At 47.6% G+C, this 16,266-nt stretch overlaps 52 non-coding genes across 52 annotated transcripts; all 52 read right to left on the bottom strand.

The window, feature by feature from the left end:
- Positions 1 to 85: 85 nt before the first annotated feature.
- TRNAV-AAC (transfer RNA valine (anticodon AAC)) lies at positions 86 to 158 on the bottom strand. Its single transcript has one exon. It is a non-coding gene; the product is annotated as a tRNA-Val (tRNA).
- Positions 159 to 230: 72 nt separating this feature from the next.
- On the bottom strand, positions 231 to 303 carry TRNAV-CAC (transfer RNA valine (anticodon CAC)). Its single transcript has one exon. It is a non-coding gene; the product is annotated as a tRNA-Val (tRNA).
- A 72-nt stretch (positions 304 to 375) lies between these two features.
- Positions 376 to 448, bottom strand: TRNAV-UAC (transfer RNA valine (anticodon UAC)). Its single transcript has one exon. It is a non-coding gene; the product is annotated as a tRNA-Val (tRNA).
- Positions 449 to 519: 71 nt separating this feature from the next.
- Positions 520 to 592, bottom strand: TRNAV-AAC (transfer RNA valine (anticodon AAC)). Its single transcript has one exon. It is a non-coding gene; the product is annotated as a tRNA-Val (tRNA).
- A 219-nt stretch (positions 593 to 811) lies between these two features.
- Positions 812 to 884, bottom strand: TRNAV-AAC (transfer RNA valine (anticodon AAC)). Its single transcript has one exon. It is a non-coding gene; the product is annotated as a tRNA-Val (tRNA).
- A 217-nt stretch (positions 885 to 1,101) lies between these two features.
- Positions 1,102 to 1,174, bottom strand: TRNAV-AAC (transfer RNA valine (anticodon AAC)). The gene has a single exon. It is a non-coding gene; the product is annotated as a tRNA-Val (tRNA).
- Positions 1,175 to 1,246: 72 nt separating this feature from the next.
- TRNAV-UAC (transfer RNA valine (anticodon UAC)) lies at positions 1,247 to 1,319 on the bottom strand. The gene has a single exon. It is a non-coding gene; the product is annotated as a tRNA-Val (tRNA).
- Positions 1,320 to 1,390: 71 nt separating this feature from the next.
- On the bottom strand, positions 1,391 to 1,463 carry TRNAV-AAC (transfer RNA valine (anticodon AAC)). The gene has a single exon. It is a non-coding gene; the product is annotated as a tRNA-Val (tRNA).
- Positions 1,464 to 1,536: 73 nt separating this feature from the next.
- Positions 1,537 to 1,609, bottom strand: TRNAV-CAC (transfer RNA valine (anticodon CAC)). Its single transcript has one exon. It is a non-coding gene; the product is annotated as a tRNA-Val (tRNA).
- Positions 1,610 to 1,681: 72 nt separating this feature from the next.
- On the bottom strand, positions 1,682 to 1,754 carry TRNAV-AAC (transfer RNA valine (anticodon AAC)). Its single transcript has one exon. It is a non-coding gene; the product is annotated as a tRNA-Val (tRNA).
- A 369-nt stretch (positions 1,755 to 2,123) lies between these two features.
- Positions 2,124 to 2,197, bottom strand: TRNAV-AAC (transfer RNA valine (anticodon AAC)). Its single transcript has one exon. It is a non-coding gene; the product is annotated as a tRNA-Val (tRNA).
- A 215-nt stretch (positions 2,198 to 2,412) lies between these two features.
- On the bottom strand, positions 2,413 to 2,485 carry TRNAV-AAC (transfer RNA valine (anticodon AAC)). Its single transcript has one exon. It is a non-coding gene; the product is annotated as a tRNA-Val (tRNA).
- Positions 2,486 to 2,557: 72 nt separating this feature from the next.
- On the bottom strand, positions 2,558 to 2,630 carry TRNAV-CAC (transfer RNA valine (anticodon CAC)). Its single transcript has one exon. It is a non-coding gene; the product is annotated as a tRNA-Val (tRNA).
- A 73-nt stretch (positions 2,631 to 2,703) lies between these two features.
- TRNAV-AAC (transfer RNA valine (anticodon AAC)) lies at positions 2,704 to 2,776 on the bottom strand. The gene has a single exon. It is a non-coding gene; the product is annotated as a tRNA-Val (tRNA).
- A 217-nt stretch (positions 2,777 to 2,993) lies between these two features.
- On the bottom strand, positions 2,994 to 3,066 carry TRNAV-AAC (transfer RNA valine (anticodon AAC)). The gene has a single exon. It is a non-coding gene; the product is annotated as a tRNA-Val (tRNA).
- Positions 3,067 to 3,138: 72 nt separating this feature from the next.
- On the bottom strand, positions 3,139 to 3,211 carry TRNAV-CAC (transfer RNA valine (anticodon CAC)). Its single transcript has one exon. It is a non-coding gene; the product is annotated as a tRNA-Val (tRNA).
- Positions 3,212 to 3,283: 72 nt separating this feature from the next.
- Positions 3,284 to 3,356, bottom strand: TRNAV-UAC (transfer RNA valine (anticodon UAC)). Its single transcript has one exon. It is a non-coding gene; the product is annotated as a tRNA-Val (tRNA).
- Positions 3,357 to 3,427: 71 nt separating this feature from the next.
- Positions 3,428 to 3,500, bottom strand: TRNAV-AAC (transfer RNA valine (anticodon AAC)). Its single transcript has one exon. It is a non-coding gene; the product is annotated as a tRNA-Val (tRNA).
- A 220-nt stretch (positions 3,501 to 3,720) lies between these two features.
- On the bottom strand, positions 3,721 to 3,793 carry TRNAV-AAC (transfer RNA valine (anticodon AAC)). The gene has a single exon. It is a non-coding gene; the product is annotated as a tRNA-Val (tRNA).
- Positions 3,794 to 4,010: 217 nt separating this feature from the next.
- On the bottom strand, positions 4,011 to 4,083 carry TRNAV-AAC (transfer RNA valine (anticodon AAC)). The gene has a single exon. It is a non-coding gene; the product is annotated as a tRNA-Val (tRNA).
- A 72-nt stretch (positions 4,084 to 4,155) lies between these two features.
- TRNAV-UAC (transfer RNA valine (anticodon UAC)) lies at positions 4,156 to 4,228 on the bottom strand. The gene has a single exon. It is a non-coding gene; the product is annotated as a tRNA-Val (tRNA).
- A 71-nt stretch (positions 4,229 to 4,299) lies between these two features.
- On the bottom strand, positions 4,300 to 4,372 carry TRNAV-AAC (transfer RNA valine (anticodon AAC)). The gene has a single exon. It is a non-coding gene; the product is annotated as a tRNA-Val (tRNA).
- Positions 4,373 to 4,445: 73 nt separating this feature from the next.
- Positions 4,446 to 4,518, bottom strand: TRNAV-CAC (transfer RNA valine (anticodon CAC)). The gene has a single exon. It is a non-coding gene; the product is annotated as a tRNA-Val (tRNA).
- Positions 4,519 to 4,591: 73 nt separating this feature from the next.
- TRNAV-AAC (transfer RNA valine (anticodon AAC)) lies at positions 4,592 to 4,664 on the bottom strand. The gene has a single exon. It is a non-coding gene; the product is annotated as a tRNA-Val (tRNA).
- Positions 4,665 to 5,033: 369 nt separating this feature from the next.
- TRNAV-UAC (transfer RNA valine (anticodon UAC)) lies at positions 5,034 to 5,106 on the bottom strand. The gene has a single exon. It is a non-coding gene; the product is annotated as a tRNA-Val (tRNA).
- A 73-nt stretch (positions 5,107 to 5,179) lies between these two features.
- Positions 5,180 to 5,252, bottom strand: TRNAV-AAC (transfer RNA valine (anticodon AAC)). The gene has a single exon. It is a non-coding gene; the product is annotated as a tRNA-Val (tRNA).
- A 73-nt stretch (positions 5,253 to 5,325) lies between these two features.
- Positions 5,326 to 5,398, bottom strand: TRNAV-CAC (transfer RNA valine (anticodon CAC)). Its single transcript has one exon. It is a non-coding gene; the product is annotated as a tRNA-Val (tRNA).
- Positions 5,399 to 5,470: 72 nt separating this feature from the next.
- On the bottom strand, positions 5,471 to 5,543 carry TRNAV-UAC (transfer RNA valine (anticodon UAC)). Its single transcript has one exon. It is a non-coding gene; the product is annotated as a tRNA-Val (tRNA).
- A 71-nt stretch (positions 5,544 to 5,614) lies between these two features.
- Positions 5,615 to 5,687, bottom strand: TRNAV-AAC (transfer RNA valine (anticodon AAC)). Its single transcript has one exon. It is a non-coding gene; the product is annotated as a tRNA-Val (tRNA).
- Positions 5,688 to 5,759: 72 nt separating this feature from the next.
- On the bottom strand, positions 5,760 to 5,832 carry TRNAV-CAC (transfer RNA valine (anticodon CAC)). The gene has a single exon. It is a non-coding gene; the product is annotated as a tRNA-Val (tRNA).
- Positions 5,833 to 5,905: 73 nt separating this feature from the next.
- Positions 5,906 to 5,978, bottom strand: TRNAV-AAC (transfer RNA valine (anticodon AAC)). The gene has a single exon. It is a non-coding gene; the product is annotated as a tRNA-Val (tRNA).
- Positions 5,979 to 6,347: 369 nt separating this feature from the next.
- On the bottom strand, positions 6,348 to 6,420 carry TRNAV-UAC (transfer RNA valine (anticodon UAC)). The gene has a single exon. It is a non-coding gene; the product is annotated as a tRNA-Val (tRNA).
- A 72-nt stretch (positions 6,421 to 6,492) lies between these two features.
- Positions 6,493 to 6,565, bottom strand: TRNAV-UAC (transfer RNA valine (anticodon UAC)). The gene has a single exon. It is a non-coding gene; the product is annotated as a tRNA-Val (tRNA).
- A 216-nt stretch (positions 6,566 to 6,781) lies between these two features.
- On the bottom strand, positions 6,782 to 6,854 carry TRNAV-CAC (transfer RNA valine (anticodon CAC)). The gene has a single exon. It is a non-coding gene; the product is annotated as a tRNA-Val (tRNA).
- Positions 6,855 to 6,925: 71 nt separating this feature from the next.
- TRNAV-CAC (transfer RNA valine (anticodon CAC)) lies at positions 6,926 to 6,998 on the bottom strand. The gene has a single exon. It is a non-coding gene; the product is annotated as a tRNA-Val (tRNA).
- Positions 6,999 to 7,069: 71 nt separating this feature from the next.
- TRNAV-AAC (transfer RNA valine (anticodon AAC)) lies at positions 7,070 to 7,142 on the bottom strand. Its single transcript has one exon. It is a non-coding gene; the product is annotated as a tRNA-Val (tRNA).
- A 72-nt stretch (positions 7,143 to 7,214) lies between these two features.
- TRNAV-AAC (transfer RNA valine (anticodon AAC)) lies at positions 7,215 to 7,292 on the bottom strand. The gene is given in 2 exon segments: positions 7,215 to 7,250; positions 7,256 to 7,292. It is a non-coding gene; the product is annotated as a tRNA-Val (tRNA).
- Positions 7,293 to 7,365: 73 nt separating this feature from the next.
- Positions 7,366 to 7,438, bottom strand: TRNAV-CAC (transfer RNA valine (anticodon CAC)). The gene has a single exon. It is a non-coding gene; the product is annotated as a tRNA-Val (tRNA).
- A 73-nt stretch (positions 7,439 to 7,511) lies between these two features.
- TRNAV-AAC (transfer RNA valine (anticodon AAC)) lies at positions 7,512 to 7,584 on the bottom strand. Its single transcript has one exon. It is a non-coding gene; the product is annotated as a tRNA-Val (tRNA).
- A 73-nt stretch (positions 7,585 to 7,657) lies between these two features.
- TRNAV-UAC (transfer RNA valine (anticodon UAC)) lies at positions 7,658 to 7,730 on the bottom strand. The gene has a single exon. It is a non-coding gene; the product is annotated as a tRNA-Val (tRNA).
- Positions 7,731 to 8,241: 511 nt separating this feature from the next.
- TRNAV-CAC (transfer RNA valine (anticodon CAC)) lies at positions 8,242 to 8,314 on the bottom strand. The gene has a single exon. It is a non-coding gene; the product is annotated as a tRNA-Val (tRNA).
- A 70-nt stretch (positions 8,315 to 8,384) lies between these two features.
- TRNAV-AAC (transfer RNA valine (anticodon AAC)) lies at positions 8,385 to 8,457 on the bottom strand. The gene has a single exon. It is a non-coding gene; the product is annotated as a tRNA-Val (tRNA).
- A 218-nt stretch (positions 8,458 to 8,675) lies between these two features.
- On the bottom strand, positions 8,676 to 8,748 carry TRNAV-AAC (transfer RNA valine (anticodon AAC)). The gene has a single exon. It is a non-coding gene; the product is annotated as a tRNA-Val (tRNA).
- A 362-nt stretch (positions 8,749 to 9,110) lies between these two features.
- Positions 9,111 to 9,183, bottom strand: TRNAV-CAC (transfer RNA valine (anticodon CAC)). The gene has a single exon. It is a non-coding gene; the product is annotated as a tRNA-Val (tRNA).
- A 71-nt stretch (positions 9,184 to 9,254) lies between these two features.
- On the bottom strand, positions 9,255 to 9,327 carry TRNAV-AAC (transfer RNA valine (anticodon AAC)). The gene has a single exon. It is a non-coding gene; the product is annotated as a tRNA-Val (tRNA).
- Positions 9,328 to 9,398: 71 nt separating this feature from the next.
- Positions 9,399 to 9,471, bottom strand: TRNAV-CAC (transfer RNA valine (anticodon CAC)). The gene has a single exon. It is a non-coding gene; the product is annotated as a tRNA-Val (tRNA).
- A 72-nt stretch (positions 9,472 to 9,543) lies between these two features.
- Positions 9,544 to 9,616, bottom strand: TRNAV-AAC (transfer RNA valine (anticodon AAC)). Its single transcript has one exon. It is a non-coding gene; the product is annotated as a tRNA-Val (tRNA).
- A 4,926-nt stretch (positions 9,617 to 14,542) lies between these two features.
- TRNAV-AAC (transfer RNA valine (anticodon AAC)) lies at positions 14,543 to 14,615 on the bottom strand. The gene has a single exon. It is a non-coding gene; the product is annotated as a tRNA-Val (tRNA).
- A 70-nt stretch (positions 14,616 to 14,685) lies between these two features.
- On the bottom strand, positions 14,686 to 14,758 carry TRNAV-AAC (transfer RNA valine (anticodon AAC)). Its single transcript has one exon. It is a non-coding gene; the product is annotated as a tRNA-Val (tRNA).
- A 72-nt stretch (positions 14,759 to 14,830) lies between these two features.
- On the bottom strand, positions 14,831 to 14,903 carry TRNAV-AAC (transfer RNA valine (anticodon AAC)). The gene has a single exon. It is a non-coding gene; the product is annotated as a tRNA-Val (tRNA).
- A 70-nt stretch (positions 14,904 to 14,973) lies between these two features.
- On the bottom strand, positions 14,974 to 15,046 carry TRNAV-AAC (transfer RNA valine (anticodon AAC)). Its single transcript has one exon. It is a non-coding gene; the product is annotated as a tRNA-Val (tRNA).
- A 72-nt stretch (positions 15,047 to 15,118) lies between these two features.
- On the bottom strand, positions 15,119 to 15,191 carry TRNAV-AAC (transfer RNA valine (anticodon AAC)). Its single transcript has one exon. It is a non-coding gene; the product is annotated as a tRNA-Val (tRNA).
- Positions 15,192 to 16,266: the final 1,075 nt, after the last annotated feature.

The raw sequence follows: 16,266 nt of genomic DNA, 5'->3' as shown, positions 1-16,266 counted from the left end.
CACCACAAGCACAGCTGTGCAGAGCTCTCACGAATGGGTCTTTGTTCAATGAAGTATATTGAAACTGTAAAAAAAGAAATGCTCTTGTGCCTGCCAGGGATCGAACCTGGGGCCTTCCGCGTGTTAGGCAGATGTGATAACCACTACACAACAAGCACAGCTGTGCAGCGCTCGGACGAATGAGTCTTTGTTCAATGACGTATATTGAAATTAAAAAAAATAAATGCTCCTGTGCCTGCCAGGGATCGAACCTGGGGCCTTCCGCGTGTGAAGCGGATGTGATAACCACTACACCACAAGCACAGCTGTGCTGAGCTCTCATGAATGAGCCTTTGCTCAATGACGTATATTGAAACTGTAAAAAAGAAGTGCTCTTATACATGCCAGGGATCGAACCTGGGGCCTACCGCGTGTAAGGCGGATGTGATAACCACTACACCACAAGCACAGCTTTGCAGAGCTCTCATGAATGAGTCTTTGTTCAATGATGTATATTGAAACTAAAAAAAGAAACGCTCTTGTGCCTGCTAGGGATCGAACCTGGGGCCTTCCGCGTGTTAGGCGGATGTGATAACCGCTACACCACAAGCACAGCTGTGCAGCGCTCTGACGAATGAGTCTTTGTTCAATGACATATATTGAAAGTATAAAAAAAGAAATTCCTTGTGTCTGCCAGGGATTGAACCCTGGGCCTTCCGGGTGTGAAGCGGATGAGATAAACACTACACCACAAGCACAGCCGTGCAGAGCTCTCACGAATGAGACTTTGTTCAATGAAGTATATTGAAACTGTAAAAAAAAGAAGTGCTCTTGTGCCTGCCAGGGATCGCACCTGGGGCCTTCCGCGTGTTAGGCGGATGTGATAACCACTACACCACAAGCACAGCTGTGCATAGATCTCACGAATGAGCCTTTGTTCAATGACGTATATTGAAACTGTAAAAAAGAAGTGCTCTTGTGCATGCAAGGGATCGAACCTGGGGCCTTCCGCGTTAAGGCGGATGTGATAACCACTACACCACAAGAACAGCTGTGCAGAGCTCTCACGATTGAGTCTTTGTTCAATGACGTATATTGAAACTGTAAAAAAAGAAGTGCTCTTGTGCCTGCCAGGGATCGAACCTGGGGCCTTCCGCGTGTTAGGCAGATGTGACAACCGCTACACCACAAGCACAGCTGTGCAGAGGTCTCACGAATGAGCCTTTGTTCAATGACGTATATTGAAACTGTAAAAAAGAAGTGCTCTTATACATGCCAGGGATCGAACCTGGGGCCTTCCGCGTGTAAGGCGGATGTGATAACCACTACACCACAAGCACAGCTGTGCAGAGCTCTCATGAATGAGTCTTTGTTCAATGACGTATATTGAAACTAAAAAAAGAAACGCTCTTGTGCCTGCTAGGGATCGAACCTGGGGCCTTCCGCGTGTTAGGCGGATGTGATAACCACTACACCACAAGCACAGCTGTGCAGAGCTCTCACGATTGAGTCTTTGTTCAATGACGTATATTGAAATTAAAAAAAAAGAAATGCTTTTATGCCTGCCAGGGATTGAACCTGGGGCCTTCCGCGTGTGAAGCGGATGTGATAACCACTACACCACAAGCACAGCTGTGCAGAGCTCTCACGATTGAGTCTTTGTTCAATGACGTATATTGAAACTGTAAAAAAGAAGTGCTCTTGTGCCTGCCAGGGATCGAACCTGGGGCCTTCCGCGTGTTAGGTGGCTGTGATAACCACTACACCACAAGCACAGCTGTGCAGAGCTGTCACAATTGAGTCTTTGTTCATTGAAGTATATATAAACTGTAAAAAAGAAGTACTCTTGTGCCTGCCACGGATCGAACCTGCGGCCTTCCGCGTGTTATGTTAAGCGGATGTGATAACCACTACACCACAAGCACAGCTGTGCAGCGCTCTGACGAATGAGTCTTTGTTCAATGACATATATTGAAACTGTAAAAAAAGAAATGTTCTTGTGCCTGCCAGGGATTGAACCCTGGGCCTTCCGGGTGTGAAGCGGATGTGATAAACACTACACTACAAGCACAGCTGTGCAGAGCTCTCACGAATGGGTCTTTGTTCAATGAAGTATATTGAAACTGTAAAAAAATAAATGCTCTTGTGCCTGCCAGGGATCGAACCTGGGGCCTACCGCGTGTTAGGCGGATGTGATAACCACTACACCACAAGCAACGCTGTGCAGAGCTCTCACGATTGAGTCTTTGTTCAATGACGTATATTGAAACTGTAAAAAGGAAGTGCTCTTGTGCCTGCCAGAGATCGAACCTGGGGCCTTTCGCGTATTAGGTGGATGATATAACCACTACACCACAAGCACAGCTGTGCAGAGCTCTCATGAATGAGTCTTTGTTCAATGACGTATATTGGAACTAAAAAAATAAACGCTCTTGTGCCTGCCAGGGATCGAACCTGGGGCCTTCCGCGTGTTAGGCGGATGTGATAACCACTACACCACAAGCCCAGCTGTGCAGAGCTCTCACGATTGAGTCTTTGTTCAATGACGTATATTGAAATTAAAAAAAATAAATGCTCCTGTGCCTGCCAGGGATTGAACCTGGGGCCTTCCGCGTGTGAAGCGGATGTGATAACCACTACACCGCAAGCACAGCTGTGCAGAGCTCTCACGATTGAGTCTTTGTTCAATGGCGTATATTGAAACTGTAAAAAAAGAAGTGCTCTTGTGCCTGCCAGGGATCGAACCTGGGGCCTTCCGCGTGTTAGGCGGATGTGATAACCACTACACCACAAGCACAGCTGTGCAGAGCTCTCACGATTGAGTCTTTGTTCAATGACGTATATTGAAACTGTAAAAAAAAGTACTCTTGTTCCTGCCAGGGATTGAATCCTGGGCCTTCCGGGTGTGAAGCGGATCTGATAAACACTACACCACAAGCACAGCTGTGCAGAGCTCTCACGAATGGGTCTTTGTTCAATGAAGTATATTGAAACTGTAAAAAAAGAAATGCTCTTGTGCCTGCCAGGGATCGAACCTGGGGCCTTCCGCGTGTTAGGCAGATGTGATAACCACTACACAACAAGCACAGCTGTGCAGCGCTCTGACGAATGAGTCTTTGTTCAATGACGTATATTGAAATTAAAAAAAATAAATGCTCCTGTGCCTGCCAGGGATCGAACCTGGGGCCTTCCGCGTGTGAAGCGGATGTGATAACCACTACACCACAAGCACAGCTGTGCTGAGCTCTCATGAATGAGCCTTTGTTCAATGACGTATATTGAAACTGTAAAAAAGAAGTGCTCTTATACATGCCAGGGATCGAACCTGGGGCCTTCCGCGTGTAAGGCGGATGTGATAACCACTACACCACAAGCACAGCTGGGCAGAGCTCTCATGAATGAGTCTTTGTTCAATGACGTATATTGAAACTAAAAAAAGAAACGCTCTTGTGCCTGCTAGGGATCGAACCTGGGGCCTTCCGCGTGTTAGGCGGATGTGATAACCACTACACCACAAGCACAGCTGTGCAGCGCTCTGACGAATGAGTCTTTGTTCAATGACATATATTGAAAGTGTAAAAAAAAGAAATTCTCTTGTGTCTGCCAGGGATTGAACCCTGGGCCTTCCGGGTGTGAAGCGGATGAGATAAACACTACACCACAAGCACAGCCGTGCAGAGCTCTCACGAATGAGACTTTGTTCAATGAAGTATATTGAAACTGTAAAAAAAGAAGTGCTCTTGTGCCTGCCAGGGATCAAACCTGGGGCCTTCCGCGTGTTAGGCGGATGTGATAACCACTACACCACAAGCACAGCTGTGCATAGGTCTCACGAATGAGCCTTTGTTCAATGACGTATATTGAAACTGTAAAAAAGAAGTGCTCTTGTGCATGCAAGGGATCGAACCTGGGGCCTTCCGCGTTAAGGCGGATGTGATAACCACTACACCACAAGCACAGCTGTGCAGAGCTCTCACGATTGAGTCTTTGTTCAATGACGTATATTGACACTGCAAAAAAAGAAGTGCTCTTGTGCCTGCCAGGGATCGAACCTGGGGCCTTCCGCGTGTTAGGCAGATGTGACAACCGCTACACCACAAGCACAGCTGTGCAGAGGTCTCACGAATGAGCCTTTGTTCAATGACGTATATTGAAACTGTAAAAAAGAAGTGCTCTTATACATGCCAGGGATCGAACCTGGGGCCTTCCGCGTGTAAGGCGGATGTGATAACCACTACACCCCAAGCACAGCTGTGCAGAGCTCTCATGAATGAGTCTTTGTTCAATGACGTATATTGAAACTAAAAAAAGAAACGCTCTTGTGCCTGCTAGGGATCGAACCTGGGGCCTTCCGCGTGTTAGGCGGATGTGATAACCACTACACCACAAGCACAGCTGTGCAGAGCTCTCACGATTGAGTCTTTGTTCAATGACGTATATTGAAATTAAAAAAAAAGAAATGCTCTTGTGCCTGCCAAGGATTGAACCTGGGGCCTTCCGCGTGTGAAGCGGATGTGATAACCACTACACCACAAGCACAGCTGTGCAGAGCTCTCACGATTGAGTCTTTGTTCAATGACGTATATTGAAACTGTAAAAAAAGAAGTGCTCTTGTGCCTGCCAGGGATCGAACCTGGGGCCTTCCGCGTGTTAGGTGGATGTGATAACCACTACACCACAAGCACAGCTGTGCAGAGCTGTCACAATCGAGTCTTTGTTCATTGAAGTATATATAAACTGTAAAAAAGAAGTACTCTTGTGCCTGCCACGGATCGAACCTGCGGCCTTCCGCGAGTTATGTTAAGCGGATGTGATAACCACTACACCACAAGCACAGCTGTGCAGCGCTCTGACGAATGAGTCTTTGTTCAATGACATATATTGAAACTGTAAAAAAAGAAATGTTCTTGTGCCTGCCAGGGATTGAACCCTGGGCCTTCCGGGTGTGAAGCGGATGTGATAAACACTACACTACAAGCACAGCTGTGCAGAGCTCTCACGAATGGGTCTTTGTTCAATGAAGTATATTGAAACTGTAAAGAAAGAAATGCTCTTGTGCCTGCCAGGGATCGAACCTGGGGTCTTTCGCGTGTAAGGCGGATGTGATAACCACTACACCACAAGCACAGCTGTGCAGAGCTCTCATGAATTAGTCTTTGTTCAATGACGTATATTGAAACTGCAAAAGAAGAAGTGCTTTTGTGCCTGCCACGGATCGAACCTGGGGCCTTCCGCGTGTTAGGCGGATGTGATAACCACTACACCACAAGCACAGCTGTGCAGAGCTCTCACGATTGAGTCTTTGTTCAATGACGTATATTGAAATTAAAAAAAAAGAAATGCTCTTGTGCCTGCCAGGGATTGAACCTGGGGCCTTCCGCGTGTGAAGCGGATGTGATAACCACTACACCACAAGCACAGCTGTGCAGAGGTCTCACGAATGAGCCTTTGTTCAATGACGTATATTGAAACTGTAAAAAAGAAGGGCTCTTATACATGCCAGGGATCGAACCTGGGGCCTTCCGCGTGTAAGGCGGATGTGATAACCACTACACCACAAGCACAGCTGTGCAGAGCTCTCATGAATGAGTCTTTGTTCAATGACGTATATTGAAACTAAAAAAAGAAACGCTCTTGTGCCTGCTAGGGATCGAACCTGGGGCCTTCCGCGTGTTAGGCGGATGTGATAACCACTACACCACAAGCACAGCTGTGCAGAGCTCTCACGATTGAGTCTTTGTTCAATGACGTATATTGAAATTAAAAAAAAGAAATGCTCTTGTGCCTGCCAAGGATTGAACCTGGGGCCTTCCGCGTGTGAAGCGGATGTGATAACCACTACACCACAAGCACAGCTGTGCAGAGCTCTCACGATTGAGTCTTTGTTCAATGACGTATATTGAAACTGTAAAAAAAGAAGTGCTCTTGTGCCTGCCAGGGATCGAACCTGGGGCCTTCCGCGTGTTAGGTGGATGTGATAACCACTACACCACAAGCACAGCTGTGCAGAGCTGTCACAATCGAGTCTTTGTTCATTGAAGTATATATAAACTGTAAAAAAGAAGTACTCTTGTGCCTGCCACGGATCGAACCTGCGGCCTTCCGCGTGTTATGTTAAGCGGATGTGATAACCACTACACCACAAGCACAGCTGTGCAGCGCTCTGACGAATGAGTCTTTGTTCAATGACATATATTGAAACTGTAAAAAAAGGAATGTTCTTGTGCCTGCCAGGGATTGAACCCTGGGCCTTCCGGGTGTGAAGCGGATGTGATAAACACTACACTACAAGCACAGCTGTGCAGAGCTCTCACGAATGGGTCTTTGTTCAATGAAGTATATTGAAACTGTAAAAAAAGAAATGCTCTTGTGCCTGCCAGGGATCGAACCTGGGGTCTTTCGCGTGTAAGGCGGATGTGATAACCACTACACCACAAGCACAGCTGTGCAGAGCTCTCATGAATTAGTCTTTGTTCAATGACGTATATTGAAACAGTAAAAAAGAAGTGCTCTTATGCATGCCAGGGATCGAACCTGGGACCTTCCGCGTGTAAGGCGGATGTGATAACCACTGCACCACAAGCACAGCTGTGCAGAGCTCTCATGAATGAGTCTTTGTTCAATGACGTATATTGAAACTAAAAAAAGAAACGCCCTTGTGCCTGCCTCGGATCGAACCTGGGGCCTTCCGCGTGTCAGGCGGATGTGATAACCACAACACCACTAGCACAGCTGTGCAGAGCTCTCACGATTGAGTCTTTGTTTAATGACGTATATTGAAATTAAAGAAAAGAAATGCTCTTGTGCCTGCCAGGGATTGAACCTGGGGCCTTCCGCGCGTGAAGCGGATGTGATAACCACTACACCACAAGCACAGCTGTGCAGAGCTCTCACGAATGAGCCTTTGTCCAATGACGTATATTGAAATTAAAAAAAGGAATGCCCTTGTGCCTGCAAGGGATCGAACCTGGCGCCATCCGCGTGTGAAGCGGATGTGATAACCACTACACCACAAGCACAGCTGTGCAGAGCTCTCATGAATGAGTCTTTGTTCTATGACGTATATTGAAACTAAAAGAAGAAATGCTCTTGTGCCTGCCAGGGATCGAACCTGGGGCCTTCCGCGTGTTAGGTGGATGTGATAACCACTACACCACAAGCACAGCTGTGCAGAGCTCTCACAGTTGAGTCTTTCTTCATTGAAGTATATTGAAACTGTAAAAAAGAAGTACTCTTGTGCCTGCCAAGGATCGAACCTGGGGCCTTCCGCGTGTTATGTTAAGCGGATGTGATAACCACTACACCACAAGCACAGCTGTGCAGCGCTCTGACGAATGAGTCTTTGTTCAATGAAGTTTATTGAAACTGTGAAAAAAGAAATGCTCTTGTGCCTGCCAGGGATCGAACCTGGGGCCTTCCGCGTGTGAAGCGCATGTGATAACCACTACACCACAAGCACAGCTGTGCAGAGCTCTCACGATTGAGTCTTTGTTCAATGACGTATATTGAAACTGTAAAAAAAGAAGTGCCCTTGTGCCTGCCAGGGATCGAACCTGGGGCCTTCCGCGTGTTAGGCGGATGTGATAACCGCTACACCACAAGCACAGCTGTGCAGCGCTCTGACGAATGAGTCTTTGTTCAATGACATATATTGAAAGTGTAAAAAAAGAAATTCTCTTGTGCCTGCTAGGGATCGAACCTGGGGCCTTCCGCGTGTAAGGCGGATGTGATAACCACTACACCACAAGCACAGCTGTGCAGACCTCTCATGAATTAGTCTTTGTTCAATGACGTATATTGAAACTGCAAAAAAGAAGTGCTCTTGTGCCTGCCACGGATCGAACCTGGGGCCTTCCGCGTGTTAGGCAGATGTGATAACCACTACACAACAAGCACAGCTGTGCAGCGCTCTGACGAATCAGTCTTTGTTCAATGACGTATATTGAAAGTGTAAAAAAAGAAATTCTCTTGTGTCTGCCAGGAATTGAACCCTGGGCCTTCCGTGTGTGAAGCTGATGAGATAAACACTTCACCACAAGTACAGCTGTGCAGAGCCCTCACGATTGACTCTTTGTTCAATGACGTATATTGAAACTGTAAAAAAAGAAATGTTCTTGTGCCTGCCAGGGATTGAACCCTGGGCCTTCCGGGTGTGAAACGGATGTGATAAACACTACACCACAAGCACAGCTGTGCAGAGCTTTCACGAATGGGTCTTTGTTCAATGAAGTATATTGAAACTGTAAAAAAAAGAAATGCTCTTGTGCCTGCCAGGGATCGAACCTGGGGCCTTCCGCGTGTGAAGCGGATGTGATAACCACTACACCACAAGCACAGCTGTGCAGAGCTCTCACGATTGAGTCTTTGTTCAATGACGTATATTGAAACTGTAAACAAAGTGCTCTTGTGCCTGCCAGGGATCGAACCTGGGGCCTTCCGCGTGTTAGGCGGATGTGATAACCACTACACCACAAGCACAGCTGTGCAGAGCTCTCACGATTGAGTCTTTGTTCAATGACGTATATTGAAAGTGTAAAAAAAGAAATTCTCTTGTGTCTGCAAGGGATTGAACCCTGGGCCTTCCGTGTGTGAAGCGGATGAGATAAACACTCCACCACAGGAACAGGTGTGCAGAGCTCTCACGAATGAGTCTTTGTTCAATGACGTATATTGAAATTGAAAAAAATAAATGCTCCTGTGCCTGCCAGGGATCGAACCTGGGGCCTTCCGCGTGTTAGGCGGATGTGATAACCGCTACACCACAAGCACAGCTGCGCAGAGGTCTCACGAATGAGCCTTTGTTCAATGACGTATATTGAAACTGTAAAAAAGAAGTGCTCTTGTGCATGCCAGGGATCGAACCTGGGGCCTTCCGCGTTAAGGCGGATGTGATAACCACTACACCACAAGCACAGCTGTGCAGAGCTCTCACGATTGAGTCTTTGTTCAATGACGTATATTGAAAGTGTAAAAAAAGAAATTCTCTTGTGTCTGCAAGGGATTGAACCCTGGGCCTTCCGTGTGTGAAGCGGATGAGATAAACACTCCACCACAGGAACAGGTGTGCAGAGCTCTCACGAATGAGTCTTTGTTCAATGACGTATATTGAAATTGAAAAAAATAAATGCTCCTGTGCCTGCCAGGGATCGAACCTGGGGCCTTCCGCGTGTGAAGCGGATGTGATAACCACTACACCACAAGCACAGCTGTGCTGAGCTCTCATGAATGAGTCTTTGTTCAATGACGTATATTGAAACTAAAAAAAGAAACGCTCTTGTGCCTGCCAGGGATCGAAAATGGGGCCTTCCGCGTGTTAGGCGGATGTGATAACCACTACACCACAAGCACAGCTGTGCAGAGCTCTCACGATTGAGTCTTTGTTCAATGACGTATATTGAAATTAAAAAAAGAAATGCTCTTGTGCCTGCCAGGGATTGAACCTGGGGCCTTCCGCGTGTGAAGCGGATGTGATAACCACTACACCACAAGCACAGCTGTGCAGAGCTCTCACGATTGAGTCTTTGTTCAATGACGTATATTGAAACTGTAAAACAAAAGTGCTCTTGAGCCTGCCAGGGATCGAACCTGGGGCCTTCCGCGTGTTAGGCGGATGTGATAACCGCTACACCACAAGCACTTTTTTTTTCTTTATTGCCTGTTTTCGGCTCACGTAAACAATACACATATTAACTGATAGTTACACAACACAATCCAAAACATTGTAAAAACCGTGGCACAAACGATGTGGCCACGCATCTGTTAAAATGTTTTTATCGTCGATAGTAATTCGACGCGCGGCAACCATTCTGGGGTGAATTCCTGCAACTTTTGTTCATCCACAAAATTGTTATATACTCTTTGAAGTACTGGGTGGGTGCTCGTGCATCTACATCAAAGTGCATGGCTGCCATCCTGGATTTCCAAATGCTATGAAGAGCCATAAGCATTATCATATCATATGGGGTACCATCGTCACTTTGTATTTGCAAATAGCGGATGCCATATGCATCAATGGGGAAATCTTTTTTGATCGTGCGCTGGAGCACGTCCCAAAGAAAAACAGCATCCCAGCAGTCAATGAATACATGCTCAATTGTCTCCTCCTTTCTGCATATTATGCAATGCGTGCCCCAAGGAACATAAAACCCCTTTGCAGCCATCCAGGTTTTGACGGTCAGCGTACCGGTATGTAATTTAAAAAAGAAATTCTCAGCACCTGGCGATATTTTCATCGCTTTGACGCGCTTTAGTACAGTGTGGCCATGGCATACATTGTAAAGTGACCGATGCAAAGGCACTGGTAAAAACACATCACATAGGTCCTTGTACAACTTTCTTCGTCGGACTTGACTCAAGTATTCAAGTGAAAACCGCACTGACAGAAACCTACAAGAAAGTACAACTTCGCGGAGAAAGCCATAAACACCACCAGGTACGCTGCAGGTTGATACAACCATGTTAGGCAAGTGTTGCCCCAGGCGAAGTTGACAGACAGTGCGAAGGAATGGGTTGTCGACGTCTCTAAAGAAACAAAATCGATTGACTACCTGTCTTAAAAACAAATGCGACAAGCCGAGTCCTCCATTTCGCACTCGAAGAAATAAATTGGTCCGACTCGATCTTTCCCAAGACGATTCCCACACAAAGACAGCGAACACACGGTGAAATTTTTGGATGTTTACCCTTGAGCAATGTAAGACTTGTAAGATATACCAAATTTTACTCACTAAGAATATGTTGCAAATTGTGGCTTTAGAAAACATAGACCAATTCCAGCCATTCCACTTGTTCACTCTTTCCCGCAGGTTATCCACTTGGCTCCTCCAGTACGCGTCGCTGTCTTTGTAGCATTCGAGGGGGGCACCCAAGTATTTCACCGGTGTCGTAACAAACCTTATGCTGGCAAAACTGTCTGGGGTTTCTGCCCAGTCACCGTGCCAAAAGCCAAGGCATTTTCCCCAGTTTACAGCGCTGCCACTTGCAGCACAGAAGTTAGTAACGCATTTGACAGCATCTGCTATGCTGTCAGAGTCCGTGCAAAAAATGGCAATATCATCCGCATAAGCCAACAGTCGGACTTCAACCTCGTGCAGCTTAAACCCACGGACACAGTCATTCTCTATGACACTCAAACAAAAGGACTCTATGTACAAACAAAACAATAACGGTGAGAGACGACAACCCTGACGGACCGAACGCTTGACTGGGATGCGCTTCCCCACCACCTTGTTAACGATTAGCCGCGTTGAGCAGTCTCGGTACGCCATGACAACCCCCTCTTTGATTATTTTCCCTAAATTCACATAATCTAGGATGCACAGCAGAATTTCATGAGGCACCCTGTCAAAAGCCTTCTCGAGGTCGATTTGCAGCATTGCGACTCGCGCACCAATAGCGTCGCAACATTCGAGGATGCTCCGGGCTGCGTGTATATTCGTGAGGATAGTTCGACCTTTAATGCCGCACGTCTGATGCGGCCCCACGAGCTCCGTAATGACTGTTTGCAACCTTTTAGCTAGGATTTTCATGAATATCTTGTAATCTCCATTAGTGAGGCAGATTGGGCGGTAAGAATTTACTTTGCGCAGTGCAACGGGGTCTTCCGATTTTGGTATAAGAACAGTGTGAGATGATGAAAAGGACGGGGGTAATATTTTCAGCTCGAATGCCTCATTATAAACGTCGGCTAAGGCTGGTGTTATTTCAAACTTGAAACACTTATAAAAGGCGGAAGTCAGACCATCAGGGCCAGGCGATTTCCCGGGATACATACTTTCAATAGCACTGTTAACTTCCTCTTCCGAAATGGGTTCCTCCAATAATTCTTTTGCATTATTGTCAAGCTTTGGCATCAGCGGTAAAAATTTTTTTTTTAAAACGATCGACATCAACTGAGCTGGCGGCGAATAAACCATTGAAGTGCTCAAAGAAAGCACGCTCGATAACATCTGCGACATCGCTGACTTCACCCTCGTGTTCAATTTCTGTTATCTGATTACGACGCGCATGCCACTTTTCTGAGCCCAACGCCCTTTTTGACGGTGCTTCTGCCGTTATCAGTCGCTCGGCTCTTGCCCGAACCATAGCACCGCGGTATCTTTCGACATCGAACCGCTCAATTTTACTTTTCAACGCGCGAATATCTTCAAGAAACATGCCGGGCAATCTACATTCTTCGAGGAGCAATTTTTCCAGGTTTCTGCGCATGAGCTTTTCTTCTGCTCCTTTTTCTCTGCTTATAGCGCTCGAGCGTTCCAAAGCCTTCAATTTAATGACCTGCTTGAAGTTCTCCCATTTTTCTCTAAACGTGTTTTTACTGCGAACTTTCATTTTTTCAACTTCCGTCATTACTTCCTCCATAAATTTTTCATCACTCAGCAGATTCGAATTCAATTTCCATAGTTGCCACTCGAAGGCCCTTTTCGTTTCTTTCGTGCTAGCTACTACAAAGCTAACCAAGCAGTGGTCACTAAATGAAACGGCGTTAATACGGTATGCCTTGCAAAGCGGTACCAATTCAACACTCACGTACGCCCTATCTAGTCGGGCATGGCTGGCTGCCTGAAAGTGGGTGTACTGCATAGTCCGGCCACCACCGAGACATTCGGCCACATCCTCCAAACCATGTTCTCTTACTGTATCGCTTAAGACAGCCGTACTTGCATCCCTGTAATGTCGTTCGCTAGTTTTGTCTTTGGCTGAAAGGACGCAGTTGAAATCGCCAATAATGATTAGGAGCCTATTACATTTGGTATACTGCTTTAGTTGTTCGAAAAACATGCGTCTTTCGTCAGTGACAGTCGGTGCGTACAAGCATATTACGCGCCATTCCAATCCCGAAAACAAAAGATCACAAACAATGAGCCGACCAGACGGACATGACGTTGAGGCTTCTACTTTAGCACCCAGACTGTCTGACGAACAAAACGCAACCAGAAGAAGTACCTATGGCATGGCTAACTATAACAGAATACCGCGGCAAGAATTGGCGCACCATGCCCCCAGTTTCATCGTCGCCATGGACTTTAGTCTCTTGGACTGCCAGTATGTCAAGGTCGAGGTCGCTTACTAGCCGATAAAGCTGACATTGTTTTCTCCGTGAGGCCAGGCCACGCACATTTAAAGTCGCCACACGGATTGAATTTTCTATTTGCACCATTGTAAGGCTACGAAAAACCCAGGGGCATGGCGCTTACCTTACAACTGCAATTCCTTCCTGAACGCCTTGTCCCAGTACAGTCCTTAAGTTGGCGAAGGCGGCGTTTCCGCCGTCTTGCGCTCCGACGAAATGTTTGGCCGTGGCCGGATGACAGGCCGCCGAGCGGGAGTCGTTTTGGCGGGTGGTTCGTCCGGCGAGGCAGCAGTGGTGCCCTTGTCTTTTTCCCCTTCGTCACGGGGACGCTTTCCCGTCACAGTGCCACTGTCGCTTTCAATCCCAGTCATCGGTTCAGCATCGGAGGGGGTCTCATCTGCTGAGCCAAGACACGTGTCGCCGGTGCTGCTTGCATTCACCTTTTCACTGCTTTCTTCTACGCCTTCGTATGGAAGCCCGGCGTCGGGCTTACCTGGTGCTTCACACACGCCCTCTTCTTCATGGCATGACGACCCATCTCCACAGCAGAGTTTGGGTTAACTCCTGCTGTTTCTTCCGAGTCTGCTTCGTCCATGAGGTGCTCTAGTGCATCACTTTCCTGCGCTGGTCCGGTCACACTGGCATATATCTTCGCGCAGTCGTCGTCTTCGTGGCCGAAGCGGCGACAACGACTGCAGCGGGGTACTCGGCAGTCGCGACGTATGTGACCGGTACTCTTGCACCGTAGGCACAACGGTGCACGGCCCGGAACGACAACGAGAGTCAGCTCTCCGGCAATCTTGAGCTGGTGCGGAATGTCATCCACCTTCACGTCGGAGTCCAGCTTTAGTCCCACAGACCGCGTCGTTGAGCCCTTTTCTGTGATGCCCGGTGCTCGCCACTTCTCCCGTTTCACTTCGAATACTTTCCCATAGGGAGTCAAGGCAACACGCACGTCTTCGTCAGTCACGCCGTGCAGCAACCAGTGAAGCTTCATGCGAACCTCGTGGTTATTTAGGTCAATGAGCAAACATGGGCGATCCTATACCTTCACATCAATGGCGGAGAGCAACTTCCGAGCAGCCTCAGCACTCGTCAGTGTCACAGCCCATACGTGGTTCATTTGATACGCCCCCAACGCCAAAACGTCGTCGAGCGCACCAAGCTTGGCCAAAGTGTCCCGGTAATCTTCGACGCGGTAAGGCCGGGCTCTCGGATCACCATGCATGAAAACGGCATTCGCAGCGATGCGTCCGGAAGGCAGATTGGGCAAAATCACCTGATAATTGTCGGCACTAGGCGCAAAAACCCTGTTACCGCGACCCGTTCGGGCCGCTGATACCGCTCCGTCGGAGCCGAACATTCCGCGACCGTATCGCTCGAAAGCCGGAAGTGGAATGGCGACTACACCACAAGCACAGCTGTACACGGCTTTCGTGAATGAGTCTTTGTTCAATGGCGTATTTTGAAACTGTAAAAAAAGAAAGGCTTTGTGCCTGCCAGGGATCGAACCTGGGGCCTTCCGCGTGTTAGGCGGATGTGATAACCACTACACCACAAGCACAGCTGTACACGGCTCTCGCGAACGAGACTTTGTTCAATGGCGTATTTTGAAACTGTAAAAAGAAATGTCTTGTGCCTGCCAGGGATCGAACCTGGGGCCTTCCGCGTGTTAGGCGGATGTGATAACCACTACACCACAAGCACAGCTGCACACGGCTCTTGCGAATGAGTCTTTGTTCAATGGCGTATTTTGAAACTGTAAAAAAAGAAATGCCTTGTGCCTGCCAGGGATCGAACCTGGGGCCTTCCGCGTGTTAGGCGGATGTGATAACCACTACACCACAAGCACAGCTGTACACGGCTCTCGCGAACGAGACTTTGTTCAATGGCGTATTTTGAAACTGTAAAAAGAAATGTCTTGTGCCTGCCAGGGATCGAACCTGGGGCCTTCCGCGTGTTAGGCGGATGTGATAACCACTACACCACAAGCACAGCTGTACACGGCTTTCGCGAATGAGTCTTTGTTCAATGGCGTATTTTGAAACTGTAAAAAAAGAAATGCCTTGTGCCTGCCAGGGATCGAACCTGGGACCTTCCGCGTGTTAGGCGGATGTGATAACCACTACACCACAAGCACAGCTGCCCGCTGCGTTGTACAACGGGGCTCGTATGCAACCTGCTCGACAGCGGTGACCTACTTCGAGGAACCGGTTAGGCCACTATAATGCGCGATTATTGCAACGCGCCTCACAATTATAAGAAAGATCAATCGAGTTCGTACATCTTAAGAAATGCCGAAGCCTGTTGCCAGAAAAAGGGTTCTTTTTTTGTTTTTTATTCTGCCCAACGTAGCGATTCGTGCTAAGCTTAACTTTGTGCATTCAGTGAATCTGTTCACGACTTCGTGGTGAATGGTCAAGATACAATCGGCGTCAAATGAAACCCGAACAGCTGCAAGCCTTCGCGACAGTATAGTGCGAGCCGTCTAGTTATCACCATTGACAGGAGCGCGCATTCTATTCGGCATCTCTGCGCATAAATGAGTGCCGTTTCATGGTGATAAGTGGAGGGCACGCACTATACCATCACGAAGGCTTGCCACTGTTCGGGTTTCATTTGACGCCGATAGTGCCTTGTATCAGTGGTGCAGCCGTGGTGGTGACAAAGCGCACGTGCCCCTCCGAAAATTTCTTTCTTTCACGGGACACGGAGCAAGAAATGACACTCGACCAGACTTACCTGCACGGTCCCCGCTCTAGATCAAGGTCGTGCCTACCCTGAAGCGATTTTCTGCCAAAGCCAATGTTTTGTCTCATCACACCAAGGAACCATGACTGCCACTACAGCAATCGCGTGTACCTAATACATTTTCGAAATTATTTGCCATTGTAACCGAGCCAAAACTCTGGCATTATTGGCATGCTTAATATGAGAGGTACAATAACAACTCTTCGTATACGGTTAACAGAATGCACACACATTTGTGGTCCGTCGACTATTTAAAGCGGCAGGAGTGCCTGACTTTTTGGCGTAAACTGGCGGCTGCAGAAAATTGTCATTGTCACATATGTCCTGATATCTCATTTATATCTGCTTGATGAGCTATACTTTTGTTGTGGTTGCAGCCGGCAATCTGCATGCCTCAAATCATCCGTTAAACCTAAATAACGAAGAATGCCAACACTTGCGATTAAACATTTTCCGTGACTTGG

Source organism: Rhipicephalus microplus, chromosome 2 (assembly GCF_043290135.1).
Source record: "Rhipicephalus microplus isolate Deutch F79 chromosome 2, USDA_Rmic, whole genome shotgun sequence".
In the NCBI taxonomy this organism is placed as follows: Eukaryota; Metazoa; Arthropoda; class Arachnida; order Ixodida; family Ixodidae; genus Rhipicephalus; species Rhipicephalus microplus.
Note: the sequence above shows the minus strand (reverse complement) of the source record. Positions and strands in the feature narration are given on the sequence as shown.